General features: G+C 39.3%; 1 long non-coding RNA gene across 2 annotated transcripts in view; it reads left to right on the top strand.

Annotated features, from left to right (window-relative positions):
• Positions 1-236: 236 nt before the first annotated feature.
• LOC114815658 overlaps positions 237-14,733 on the top strand; it is a 109,779-nt gene continuing 95,282 nt past the window's right edge. For both annotated transcript variants that reach the window (XR_003763459.1, XR_003763458.1), the window contains exon 1: positions 237-380. This is a non-coding gene — a long non-coding RNA (uncharacterized LOC114815658). The remainder of the gene's footprint in view (positions 381-14,733) is intronic.

Below are 14,733 nucleotides of genomic sequence, written 5' to 3'. Positions count from 1 at the left end.
AAGGCTGCACTTATGGTTTGCCATTCTCTGGGTTTGGGTTAGTTTTTAAATGTATACTGGTGCTGCTGGCTGTAGTTTAGCTAAGGGGAAGGGGATGATAATGGTGTCATTTTTTTGCTTTGGTTGTTGTGATTGGCTATAGTGAGTATCGTTTCCATGGTAACTTCTTTAGTATTCTAGTGATTTTTCATTCTTGAGTTCAAATGTTCCCTTTGAGGTTCTTATGGGGGATTCCATTTATCTTCATCAGCACTAGATAGAAAATTTTTCTGCCTTTCCTCCCGCCCCTCAAATTTGACTCCTGTAATTTCCTTTTTCTTTTGGTTTCTCTGGTCTACAGTAACCTTCCTTCATTCTTCTGTCCTGCAAATGGTAGCAAGGTAAGATGGACTCTGTTGACACACATATTTTATCAAAAAATTTTAGTACTGGTGTATTTGAATTTCTGGATAAAATACACTGAACTAGAAAACAAAACTCTTCATCTTCCTATCTCCCGAGACTGTCTGGTCATAGGTAGATGACAACAGTATCCTTCTTGACTCACAATGCTGTGAAGCCCTGGCTTTTTTCTAGACTAATCTTTCTCATTCAATCCACATAGTCAGTCTGCCACCAAATTGTTCTACTTTCACAATCCATCAATTATACTTATCGGACCCTTGCTTTGTGCAGAGCACTGTACTAAGCGCTTGGGAGATTACGATGGGACAGAGTTGGTAGACAGATTCCCTGACCACAATGATTTTACAGTTTAGAGGGGGCACATAGTAGTGGTGTAGTGGATAGAGCTTGAGCCTGGGAGTCAGAAGGTCATGGGTTCTAATCCTGGCTCTGCCTCTTGTCCGCTGTGCAACCCTGGGCAAGTCACTTCACTTCTCTGGGACTTAGTACCTCATCTGAAAAATGGGTATTAAGACTGTGAGCCCCATGAGGGACAACCTGACTACATTGTAGCTACCCCAGTGCTTACAACAGTGCTTGGCACAAAGTAAGCGCTTAACAAATACCATGATTCCCAGATATAATAAGCACTTAACAAATACCATTAAATAAATACAAAAAAGCAAGAAACAAACAAACCATAAAGCTTACTGCATAACCCAAAAGTTTGTCACCTGGATATATATCCTAGTCAGATGCTTGGCACTCTGATTTTCCTTCAGGAATCAGTATTCAAATTAAGGGTATCTGAAAGTAAGCGGTTGAGCATATGGGTGTGGACCCAAGTCCCTATTTAACCTGTCCAAAATTCTATATTACACCATGTTCCTTATTCTCTCCTCAACCTACTCCCTTAAGAAACTCAGCAGAATGGAGCAACCCAAAGGCAGAATAGAATATCACTGCAGCACTTTATAGAAGCACAATCATGTAATAGGAACATCTGGAGCATGTCAGAGTTCAAACAGCAGGCTGCATCAACGGGGGACTTGGTTTTGAAAACTGCAGAAAGTGGGATTGAGCTAAACAAGAAAGGGACAGCAATCAAGACAACACATATGTAATATATTAATTTAAAGAAGCATTTGATTTGATGTCATTAAATACCTTCCTTGAAAAATTAATTCAGATTGGCAGTAGCAGAGTTCAGATCAGCTTGTGAAGGTAAAAGTCCAGAGAAAATCCAGTGATTAGAGGGATGCCTCATACTTGGCAATATTTGAATCTTAAAATGAATGAATAAGGAGGATCTATAAACCATTCGTTAATTAGATTTGAGCCCGACGGAATTGGGAAGTGAAGACCTAAACCAGAACACTGAAATCAGACTGGAATTTGGGTGTAATATGGATAAGGGGGTGGTAATATAATTTCAGAGAAGTGAAAGAAAAGCATAGGGTTGGTTTTTTTTTTCATTGAACCCATAAGCACACTTCCTGTCACAGACAAATGATCACACCAGGTGCTGTCATTTTTTACCAGTTTTTTAAGTGAAATAGCTCTCTGGATTATGCATAAAGTGCCTTCCCAGCCTGTAAACCCACTCTAATGAGATATCATTTGAGGTTAGCCGTTTGCCCATCATTTTCCTTAGGGAACCAGAGAAAGCGTGTTTATAAGATGTGTGAAAAGAACACTTCCCCAGCCTTAAAGCACATAGTGGATTTTTTATTATCAGATCAAGGTTCTGGCAGCTGCATTTGTAAGTCTATATAGTGAGCTAGCCGATCTGATGGTCAGTCAGGTGAGCCTGTTTTGCAGTGAGTGGTAGGTTGGGAAATGGATTTGCTCTTTTTCAATCCTAGTGTATTTTAAGTTATCTGTGGGCAACCTGTTGGCGTGGCCTGGAAAACATCCAGGAAAATAGCGAAAAATTTCCTTCATTTCAAAATGAATCTCACACCTCTATTGACATGATTTTCTTAGACATTTGGGCCATTTTTCATTCGTAGTACTCCTAAGAAATATTCCATTTTTGGCTAAGATTAATGAGATTAATTATCATTGTTGACATTTATAAATGTAAAGATCTACAGAACTTCTGCTTTCCCCATTAGCCATGGAGGCATTTTATAAGTTTAAGAAGCTTCATCATCATTGTCTACAGTCATTTCTCCAATAACCTTGCAAAATCCCAGGCTAAGGAGAACTAATGTCATAATACCCATGCCTGACACCATGCACAGACTCATAAACACATTCCAAGCGCTTGGTACAGTGCTCTGCACATAGTAAGCGCTCAATAAATACTATTGAAATACTATTGAATAAACACAGCTGTTCCTTCTGACACTCAAATCATATTATATCCAAACAGGCTAGCACTGTTGGAAGACCCTGTCTTATTGTTTAACAGCATTCTAGTGAAAATGCAAGTGGAAATGAGTTATGTCACAACTGAGTTTATCAACTACTGGTATTTATTGAACATTTACTCTGGGTAGAATATTGTATTAAGCACTTAGGAAAACACAATAGAGTAAGTAGACATAATCCCTGACCTCAAGAAGTTTGCAACCTATATATAGTTTATATTATATAGTATATATTGATTGATCAATCAGTCATGTTTATTGAACACTTACTGTGTTCAGAGCTTATCCTAAGGTCTTGGGAGAGAACAGTACAGCAGAATTTGTAGACATGTTCCTTCCTCACAGTTAGCTAACAGTCGAGAGGAGATGCTCCCAATTACTTATCAGTGTGTGAATTAATCAGTTAGAGATGGAACTGTGAGAGGTGCTAAAATAAATAGGACTACTCTCTATAGCTTTGGAGATAATTCCCAACATCTTCAGAAAAGAAGGTATTCAATTCATTCATTCAATAGTATTTATTGAGCACTTACTATGTGCAGGGCACTGTACTGAGTGCTTGGAATGTACAATTTGGCAACAGATAGAGACAATCCCTGCCCAATGATGGGCTCACAGTCTAAACAGGGGAGAGAGCAAAGCAAAACAGAACAAAAAAAACAAAACATCATCATCAAGATGAATATAATCAAGGGGATGTATACCTCATTAAATAATGTTCCAGCAGGATAACATAAGAATTGAACTGTTCTCTGTCATACCTCTGTATTAAGAACAGTCCTAATTTTGGGACAAAATTGTGATGAAATAGTTGTATCTGTTATAGGAAAAGTTTAAAGTATTGGACTTGTAGAATGTGTGCGTAGTCTCCCGAAGTCTGTTTTCGTAACTTTAAACAAAGTGTAGAAAAAAACAATATTATTGCTGATGCTGTTGAAATATGGAGTAAGATTATAACAGCTCAAATTCTAGGCATTAAAAAAGAATTGGATCAAGCACACTATGCAGCTCATGTTCTTGTTAATATTTTCAGTACTCAGGTTTGGGTCAGTGCTTAGTTGCTGAAGAAAAGTAGTGGTATGAGGCACATGAATTCATCAATCATCCTTCCATCAGATCAAGTATAATAAATGTGAAGGTTAAGGACAAATCTTCAAGTTTTTCAAATAAACATTACCATGTAATGGTGGAAGTTATTATTTTTATTTTATTTATGGTATTAAGAGCTTATGAGGTGTCAAGCACTGTTTTAAGTGCTGAGGTAGATACAAGCTAATCAGGTCAGATACATCTGTATCCCACATGGAGATCACAGTCTAAGTAGGAAAGAGAACAGGTTTTGAATCCCCATCTTGCAGATAAGGAAACTTAGGTACAGAGAAAGGAAGTCTCTTCCCTAATGTCACACAAACCAGATAAGTAGTGGAGCTAGGATTAGAACCCAGATCCTCTGACTCCCATGTCTGGGCTCTTTCAGCTAGGCCTAGCTGCTTCCAGCTACTTAACTGGAATTGCCTGGGAGTCTTGAAAGAAAAATACATTTTTTTAATACAGTAGCTTGTACGGTAGTAGAAATCAAATTTCTTTCTTGGGCTAACTCATTCTAAATTAAGAAATTGCCATGGAAATGAAACTGAAGGGATACTTATCCACCTTTTCCAGTCTATAAGCATAAAGGAAGAATGAATACCTGTTAAGTAATTGTTAAAACATATTTAATGTTCATAACTTAAATTGGTAGCAATTTTAAATACTTGCTTTGTCAAACTAATAAAATGTTTGCAGCTAAGGGAAAGTATCAAAAATCCACCAGCAATCAATCGTATTTACTCAGCGCTTAATGTGTGTAGAGCACAGTACTAAGCGCTTGAGAGAGTATAGTGTAACAGAGTTGGTAGACAAGTACTCTGACCACAACAAGCCTACAGTCTAGAGGGAGATACAAACATTAACATAAGTAAATTATGTTTATGCACATGAGTGTTGTGGGGCTGAGGGAGTGGTGAATAAGTGTAAAGGTGTCACAGAAGGAGTGGGAAAAGAGGAAATGAGGACTTTGTATAGAAGGCGTCTTGGAGGAGATACTTTTAATAAGGCTTTTAAGGTGGGGAGAGTGATTGTTGGTTATGAAGAGGGAGGGCATTCTTGGTCAGAGGCAGGCCATGAGTGAGGGGTTGGTGGCAAGATAGATATATTCAGTGAGTGTGCAGACTGGGTTGTTGTTGGAAATCAGGCAGGCAAAGTAGAGGGGGCAGGAGTAAGGTAAGGTTAGGGGGCAAGAGTGCTTTAAAGGCTAGGGTAAGGAGTTTCTGTTTTAATTGGAGATGGATGGGCAACCATTGGAAATTCTTAAGGAGTTGGGAAACTTGGACTGAGCAAATTTGTAGCAAAATGATCTGGAAAACAGAGTGGAGTATGGGCCAGAGTGGGGAGAGACAGGAGTCAGAGAGATCAGCAAGGAGGCTGATGTAGTTAAGGTGGGATGGGATAAGTGCTTGGATTAATGTGAGTAATTTGGATGGAGAAGAAAGGGTGGATTTTAGCCAAGTCATGACGTTGAACCAACAGGATTTGGTGACATTGCGCATGTGGGTTGAATGAGAGAGATGAGTTGAGGAAAAGGCGAAGGTTATGGGCTTCTGAGACAGGGAGGATAGTGGTGCTATCTACAGTGATAGAGAAGTCATGGGGAGGGCAGGGATTGGGTGGGCATATGAAGAGTTCTGTTTTGGACATGTTAAGTAGGCCATCCAAGAAGAGATGTCTTGAAGGCATGAGGAAATTTGAGATTGCAGAGAAGGAGAGAGATCAGGGTTGGAGATGTAGATAATGATTATGATATTTGTTAAGTGCTTACTATGTGCGAAGTTCTGTTCTAAGCGCTGGGATGATACAAGTAAATCGGGTTGGACATAGTCCCTGTCCCACGTGGGCCTCACAGTCTCATTCCCCATTTTACAGGTGAGGGAACTGAGGCCTAGAGAAGTGAATTGACTTGCCCAAGGTCGCACAGCAGACATGTGGTGGAGTAGGGATTAGGACCTCTGACCTTCTGACTCCTAGGCCTGTGCTCTGTCCACTACGCCATGCTGCTTCTTGCTACACCATGCTGCTTCTCTCACTGAAGCAGTATGTGAGTAAATGTGTGAATCACCTGTATTGAGGTGGCAGAACAGTGCCTGGCACTTAGAACAGAGCTTGGCACATAGTAAGCGCTTAACAAATACCATTATTAATATTATTATTACTATTAGCTGAAGCCATGTGAGTTCATTCATTCAGTTGCATTTATTTAGCACTTACTGTGTACAGAGCGCTTTACTAGGTGCTTGAAAAGTACAATTCGGTAACAGAGACAATCCCTACCCAACAACGGTTCACAGTCTAGAAGGGGGAGAGAGACAACAGAACAAAACAAGTAGACAAGCATCAATAGCATCAAAATAGATAAATAGAATTATAGATATATACACATCATGAATAAAATAAATAGAATAATAAATATGTACAAATATACCCCAGTGCTATGGGGCACGGAAGGGGGTGGAGCAGAGGGAGTTGGGGCGATGGGGAGGAGGAGCAGAGGAAAAGGGGGGCTCAGTGTGGGAAGGCCAAATGAATTCTCCAGTGGAGTGGGTGTAGATGGAGAATGTCTTGATCATCATTATCACCATGAAGTGAAGTCCCACTCCAGCTTCACTTCAGCTAGTTTATTTTTTTTGCTCTGAAGTACAGATCGTTGATCTCATTCATTCAATAGTATTTATTGAGCACTTACGATGTGCAGAGCACTGTACTAAGCACTTGGAATTTACAAATCCACAACAGAGACAATCCGTGCCCATTGATGGGCTTACAGTCTCATGAGACTTAAAATGTCTTATTCAGACAGCTGCCCAATATCCCTATTTTCACAATTACATCGAGAAAATCATCACTGATTTCATTCTGCCTAGCTCCATCTAGACATGGGTATCGTTTTCTTAAATATGTTGATCTTGAGTACACTTTCTGCTTCACCTCCACGAAGGAAAAAACAAAACATTTTTCCTCTGGTTAATGTAGTTGACAGTATGGATAATGAGAAAATACTTTTAAGATTGCTTTAAGACTTTACTTTTTAGTGTGGGGCACTGCCTGAGTGGAGATGGTTTGACAAGATTTTTACTCAACGAATGCTGCATTGTCTTCGCAGTAGAATCAAGTGCTAGTGTGTCGGGCTGCATTTGTTTCTGCAGAACACTGGCATTATAGTATCTGACAGGTTTCGTATTCATGACATTGATAAAATAATGCAATGTGGACCTCTGGATTTAGATATTCTCCTTAGTAGCCTTACAGTGTGAACTTAGCCCTCACCCTATCACATACCTCTATACTGATTTTACAAGTCTCATGACCTTTATGTTAGCCGACTTTATTTAAAGCACATGCCTTTTGGTAGTTGTTTTTTCCCTGTTGGATTTTAGCTTGAAAGCCGGCATCCAATTCACTTCATCCATAATAATAAAAGGAAGAACTAGAGGGAATAGAAAACAAAAATAATACTAAAAGTGGACAAGGCCAGAATTTATTACACATTTTGAGAATATATGACAAACCATTTCAGCATATTGTAGCTTCTTTCCAAGTGAAGTGCTCTGAATGGCTTGGAGGGATTTGGGATTTTTTAAACCCTGAAGCTCATTCTTATTCCATATATTTTTTGGTTGAAAACGTGCAGCAGCAGTGTTTCATCCCGGTGGTCTAAAACCCCAGCATAGTTTCAAATTAGACAGTAACAGACCCCAAATCTTACATAGACTGAAGTCCATTGGTCGTTAATATGCCAAGCTCAAATTTAATTTGGCTCTTTAGTGTGGGTGCAAATGGAACTTTAATAATTAATCTGAAAATCTTCTTTTACCTAAGTGGATGTGGATTGATGTTTTTGCTGGGTATGCCTTCTCCAAGTGGAAATTGATTGATTCCACCTTGTTCTACAGCAGTAAAGTGATAAATGGGTAAGGGCAGGGAAGGCCTGAGGTTTTGATGTTTCCTGCATATTGTAGTTTCAGGATGCCTCTGAGGTTTGCTAAGGATGGTAGGGAAGTTGTGAATATTTTCAGCCTGTTCTCTCTGTAGAAGTTGTTTTTTACGAACTGGCCATGCAAGTTGATCTCTGCATTGTATGTGACCAGAGTTGCTTTCCAGATACCAAGAGGTGACTTCTTCATGGTGCCATGTTAGAAGGACTGGCGACAGGAAAGTTTAGTTGAACATTTAAGAGTGCCTAGCGTCTTCATGCCCATGTCAGAAAAAGGGGTTTGTGTAAATGATTCTGTTGCCCTCTAGCCTGTATGCCCAGAGCAGGGACCATCTACCAAATCTGTAGTATCGTACTCTCCCAGGTGCTTAATACAGTGTTCTGCACACAGTAAGCCGTCAATAAATACCATTGATTGATTATATTACACTACTACTAGTAGTAGGATTTGTAATATGAAGTGCTTATTGTTGGCAGAGCACAGTACTAGGTTCTGGAAGATAATATACAGGTGAGAATTAGACACAGTCCTTGTCCCTCGGGGGGCGTTCACCATCTATGCTGTATGTCCAGTTTGACACAGCATCATGTGACTACTCAAGGATGGTAGGGTGAAACCATGTGTTTGAAGCAGACCCTGAGTGTGACCTTGACAGCTTACTCTACATTTTTAGGATTCAGGGGTTATATGTGTATCCTGGAGCAAATCTGGTGAATACAATTTGAAATTTAATGTGCAAGCAAAAACAGAACCAAAAATAGATTTGATGGCTACTATGCTTTTCTAGTAAACATGAAGAAAATAAAGTCTTGTAACAGAATTTTATGTCAAGATGGTAGCTTTTGAGATATTTTTTATTAGCCGGTTGTTCATTACCTTGTAAATAAGAATCTTTGTCACATTTATACTCAACTTAGAAGTATGTGATAAGGGAAAATAACAAGAAGATGTATATTAAAGTCAGCCGTATTGGAAGGAAATAGTAAGAAATAAATATAATAAAATAATACTACCATCTAGACTTACACACTAATTAGAATGATCTGTTATACATCTGTTGGAGTCAGTCTGCTGTATTGATCAACACAGAGGATATTTTCTTTTCAAGCAAAGATTGGGTTTTACACAAACTCCTATAACTTGGAAAAAACAATAAAAATATCAGCACTTTAAATTTAGAAGACTGTGTAATTGGTCAGATTTACATTGCCATCTTCCCTAGAAAATTCATGGAAATCGTATTTTTGATTAACTAGGATACTTGTGTCTGTGTTGGCCTGACCAGAACTATTCATGAGAGATAAAGAGAAAAGAAACTAATATGTTTTTGCCTAAACAATCATGAAAATACAGGGCTGAAAGGGATCTTGAGAGGTTATCTACTCCATCCCCCTCCTTCTGGAAGAAATCCACTAAGTTAACCCAGGCAGATGAAAATGCATTCTAATTTTAGATTCTTGCTTATTAATTTACCCTTCCAATGTTGAACAATCTTACTTTCAGAAAAATCTTTCCTTATACTTGAATTCCTCCTCACATTGTGGTTTAAGCTTCTTTCCTCTCTTTCTGGTCTCAGTAGAGAACAGCTGCTTCTTCAAGTGTAAATTAAGAAACTTAAAATTTTCTAAGGATATGTTGGGCCACTGGGTGACAAACTCAAGGTTTCAGTCTTAGAATTTAGCTGGGATTGTCACCCATGGGTTCAGATCCTGATCTGAAATTTATCTGGATAATAATATGGTATTAACTTAATGTACTTTGCTTTCTATGTGCTAAGCCCCTGGGATAGATACAAGGTTCTGAGATTGGACACAGTCCAATTTTACCTATTTTACAGATGAGGAAACTGAGGCCTTGAGAGGTTAAATGCCTTGATGAAGGTCACACAGTAGGTCAGTGGTGGATATGGAATTTGAACCCAGGTCTTCTGACTCGTAGTCCTGTGTTCTTTCCACTAGATTCCTAAATCTACATCTCCAGCCCTGATCTTGATCCTTTTGAACCTCAATTCATCTCTCTCATTCAACCCACATATTCAATCTGTCACAAAATCCTGTTGTTTCAACAACCTTACTGCATTGCTAAAATCTGCCCTTTCCTCTCTATCCAAACTGCTATCACGTTAATCTAAGTGTTCTGCTTCCCATAACAATCTAAGATTTTTATTTGTCTTCTAAAAGTCTAGTTACATCTTTTCCCTCCCCATTTTTGGAAATTTTGATAATATACTGCCTGTCAGCCCTCTAAGATTATGTTCAAGAAGATGGTCTTGTGGGGTTTTAATACTGACTTTCCTTTGTCAGTTCTTAAGGCAGGGATTTGTCTCTACCAAGTGCTTAGTACAGTGCTCTGCACATAGTCAGCACACAGTAAATACCATTAGTTCTAGACTGTGAGACTGTCGTTGGGTAGGGATTGTCTCTATCTGTTGCTGAAATGTACTTTCCAAGCGCTTAATACAGTGTTCTGCACACAGTAAGAGCTCAATATATACAATTGAATGAATGAATAAAATACACTTCAAACTGAAAATTGACTAGAGGCACTTAGTGCAGTAGTATTCATCTCAGGTCCACAGTATGACAGATTGATAATTAAGGACTTTCCAAAAGGGAGTAAGAAAGAGAGCTGATTTTCCCACCATTGGTTTACTCATGTTAAGAAAATTACTGTCACAAAAAAAGTTTTAAAAACAAGCCACTAATGGTAGGCAAGAGTCTGTGGAAAGCCTAACTTATTAGGAATGGGAAGGGGAACACGTGAAAAGTATTGAAGCTCTGAAAAAAGATCAAAGGACTCTTCTCTTGAGATTCTGCATAGAAAGAACCTGAAGGATGTGGTTTGAGCATTCCTTGATCATTGAAGTCCTGCTTCTAGTTGATCCTCTGAAAAGAGAAAACAAATGAAAGAGATTGTAATTATGTAAGAGGCATTCTAAGTTATTTTGAGGCAAAGTTCCAACAATAGTTGAACATCTGTTCTTTTTCACTAAAAACGTATTATTTCAGTGGCCAGGGAAAGAAAGTTGTTTTATATGATCATTAACCCTATGCCATTTTTCTATAACCTCTTCCATGGCCTCTTCAACTACCATCTTTGTGTGGATGATTCCCAAATCTACATCTCCAGCCTTGATCTTGATCCTTTTGATCCTCAGCTTATCTCTCTCATTCAACCCACTTACTCAATCTGCCTCAAAATCCTTTTGTTTCAACCTCACAACATTGCTAAAATCTGCCCATTCCTCTCTATCCAAACTGCTATCATGTTAATCCAAGTTACTTACTCTATCCCACCTTGATTACTGTACTGTATCAGCCTCTTTGCTGACCTCCCTGCCTTCTGTCTCTCCATTGCAGTCCATACTTCACTCTGCTGCCCAGATCATTTTTCTATAAAAACGTTCAATCCGTGTTTCCCCAGTCCTAAAGAACCTACGGTGGTTGGCTAACCACCTCCATATTGAGCATAAATTCCTTACCGTAGGCTTTAAAACACTCCATCACCATGCCCTCTCCTATCTTACCCTGATTTCCTACTACAATGCAGCCTGCAAACATTGCTCCTCTAATGCCAACACTGAACCCCAATCTCATCTATTTCATTGCCAACCTCTCATCCACATCCTACCTCTGGCCTGTAATGTCCTCTATCTTAATATCAGACAATCATTCTCCCTACCTTGAAAACATTATTGGAGACATATTTTCTTCAAAAGGTCTTCCTCAACTGAGATCTCATTTCCTCTTCTCCCAACTCCTTTCTGTGTTGCCCATGTGCTTGGATTTGTGCCCGTTATTCATCCCTCCCTCAGCTACACAACACTTATATACATATCCATAATTTATTTATATTAATGTCAGTCTTCCCTTACAGACTGTAACCTATCTGAGGGCAGAAAACGTGTCTATCAACTCTTATACTATACTCTCCCAAGTCCTTAGCACAGTGCTCTGCACACAGTGAACACTGAATAAGTATGACTGCATTCTTTAGCCCACTATAACCTGTAATTTTTTTTGATTACTCTCTTTACTGTTTCTCCTTCCTTTTCCTCCTCCTCTCTTCTACATCATGCCAAACTGCTCTGTATTATCTGCTGTTTCAGGATGGTTGGCACTAGATACATTCCAATTCTGATATAAATGTGTTTCTCTATAGATTTTGAAGATTTTTTTAACCAGTATGACCAGTGAATTTTCAAACCTACATTTCATTCATTCAAGTGTATTTAGTAAGTACTTACTGTGGGCAGAACACTTTCTTAATCCTGACCATGAGCTGTCTAAAGCTTCCTCAACTGAAATGGGTTGCTAAATACCAATCTAATAAAATCAGATACATTAGATTTCTAATTGCCAGTCTAATAAAGAGATACATACATTGGCTAACTTCGTGTGACTTATAGCTGCGATGTTGTAGTTGGGTATTTAGAGTTTGTTGCAAAAGCAAGAAAGTAGGGTATGTTTAGAGTTTCATAGGTGTATACTAAGAAGAATTGTGAAGTTGACATTGCACATTTAAGCTGGCCTGTAAAGCCCTCCATTCTCCATGGGGAGTTCTCAATTTAGTATTAAGGTTATCTTGTCCAACATAAGTAAAGATTACAGTCTCAGAGAGCATGGACTCTGTTTCCATACTTTCGGGTTCTCCTGAGTTCTGGTCAGTATTTTTCTTTATTCAGTTTTCTTCATTCAACTGCTTCAGAAACAGCACAGTAATCATTTTTTCATGTTTTGATTTCCCTTTTTTATCCAACGGGAGTCTCTCAAAGCTCAGCTCTGGGTACCTTTCTATTCTCTACCTACAACCACTCCTTGGAGAGTAGCTTAAATGGCTTCAACAACCATCTCTATGTGGATTATTCTCAAATCCACCTCTTCAGCCCTGAAATCTCTTCTCTGACGTTTCACATTTCCTCTTTTCTTCAGCACACCTCTACTTGATATCCCACTGACCAATCAAACTTAACATTTCCAGAACAGAGCTCCTCATCTTCCAACCCGAACCCTGTCCTCCCACTGACTTTCCCATCACTCTTGACATCACCACCATTCTCTTCTCCCTGCCTCACCAACCTGGAAACTTGGCAATTTCCTCAGCTCATCTCTCACATTGAACCCACATATTTAGTCACCCCACCTCCTCTCTGCACCTAACAGCCCCCTCCACTCCCTCCAGCCAAGAGTGGCCTGTGGAACTTCCGCTTAATCATAGGCAACTCCTTTTATTCTTAATCCTGTCAGTGCTCTTCCTCACCATGACTGAAACCTGACTGTCTCCAAATGACACTACCTCTTCCGCTACTCTCTTCTGAGGAGTCCTCATCTTCTCCCATTCCCCAAGACTTTCAGGAAGAGGGGGTGAATTTGGCTTCCTTCTTGTTCCCTAGTGATCATTTCACCCCATGTCACCACCTATCCATCTCCTACTCTTCTTTCAAATCCCACATCATCTGCCTCATCATCCACTCTGGCATCTGGCATCTACTGCCCCCAGCACCCCCCTCTAAATTTCTGAATCACTTTGACCCATATTTCACATTACTTCTCATTCACATTGGGAAGCAGCATGGTTCAGTGGAAAGAGCACGGGCTTAGGAGTCTGAGGTCATGCGTTCTATTCCCGGCTCTACCACCTGTAAGCTGTGTGACTGTTGGCAACTCACTTAAGTTCTCAGTGTCTCAGAACCTCAACTGTAAAATGGGGATGAAGACTGTGAGCCTCAGGTGTGACAACCTGATTACCTTGTATCTACCCTAGCACTTAGTGCTCAGCACATAGTAAGCGCTTAACAAATACCAACATTATTATTATTATTACTTCACTCTGTTGCCATCCCTAGCCCAAAGCTTGGGAACTTTAATATCCACATGGATGTTCTCAATGGCATTGCACTACCTGCTTCCTCTCACTCCTCAAATTCACTGACCTCCTGCCTTCACCCTACTTCACCCACTCACCAACTAGGACATCCCTTTCATCTCATTATCTCTAGTCACTGTATAATCGTTAATCTCATACCAATTCTGTAACTTCACTCTCTGATCACAACACCACTTCATCTACTCACCAAATAGAACATCCATTTCATCTCATCATCTCTAGTTACTGTAATCTCTAATCTCACACCAACTCTGTATTTTATCTCTTTTGAAACTAATAGACTATGTTTTTCTCATCTCTCTTGCCATGGGAACTCTTGTAAATGTCCTTTCTGCCTGGAACTCCCTTCCGCTTTAAATCTGGCTCTCACCACTGCTCTCCCCATTTTGAAGGTCCTTCTGAAATCACAGTTCTACCAAAATATCTCTTCTAGAAAACCTAATCTTAATCTGACTAATCTCTTATGTCCCCACTCAATTCTCCCTACCTTCTGTGTCATTAAGTCTGTATTCTCTGAGAACTTTATTACTTATTCCATTCCTCTCCCCCACAGTTCTTCTGTACTGTATTCCCTGATGGTTCTACCTACCTATACGTTATTTTAATGTCTGATCCCTTCTGCTGGATTTTAAGCATCTAAAGGTCAGGAATCTCATGACTGCTAACTCTGTTGTGCTCTTATATATCTGTTGTCAGTCCACACTCCACCTTATTATTTTTAGATTGTGAACCTCCTGAGGGACAGTATCTAATTTCCATCTGTGTATTATTTTCTTTTGTTAAGTACAGTACTCATCACAGAGTAAATGTATAATACTACTACTATTATTATTAAATATGATTGATTTATCTCCTCCTGGAAATCTTTCCATATCAATCTCTCATCTTCCCAAACCTATTTCCCCTTTACTGTCATTATAACACTTGTATGTTACCTAGGCATTTGGGTACACACACATCCCAATTGAACTTATATATACATCTTTATTGTCTATTTGCTCCCCTGTCCCCATAATTTGTTTTAGAGTATGTCTCCCCAGCTATAGTATTAGACTCTAGAG

This window comes from Ornithorhynchus anatinus, chromosome 12 (genome assembly GCF_004115215.2).
Source record: "Ornithorhynchus anatinus isolate Pmale09 chromosome 12, mOrnAna1.pri.v4, whole genome shotgun sequence".
NCBI lineage: Eukaryota > Metazoa > Chordata > Mammalia > Monotremata > Ornithorhynchidae > Ornithorhynchus > Ornithorhynchus anatinus.
This window is presented reverse-complemented; position numbering and strand designations above follow the sequence as displayed.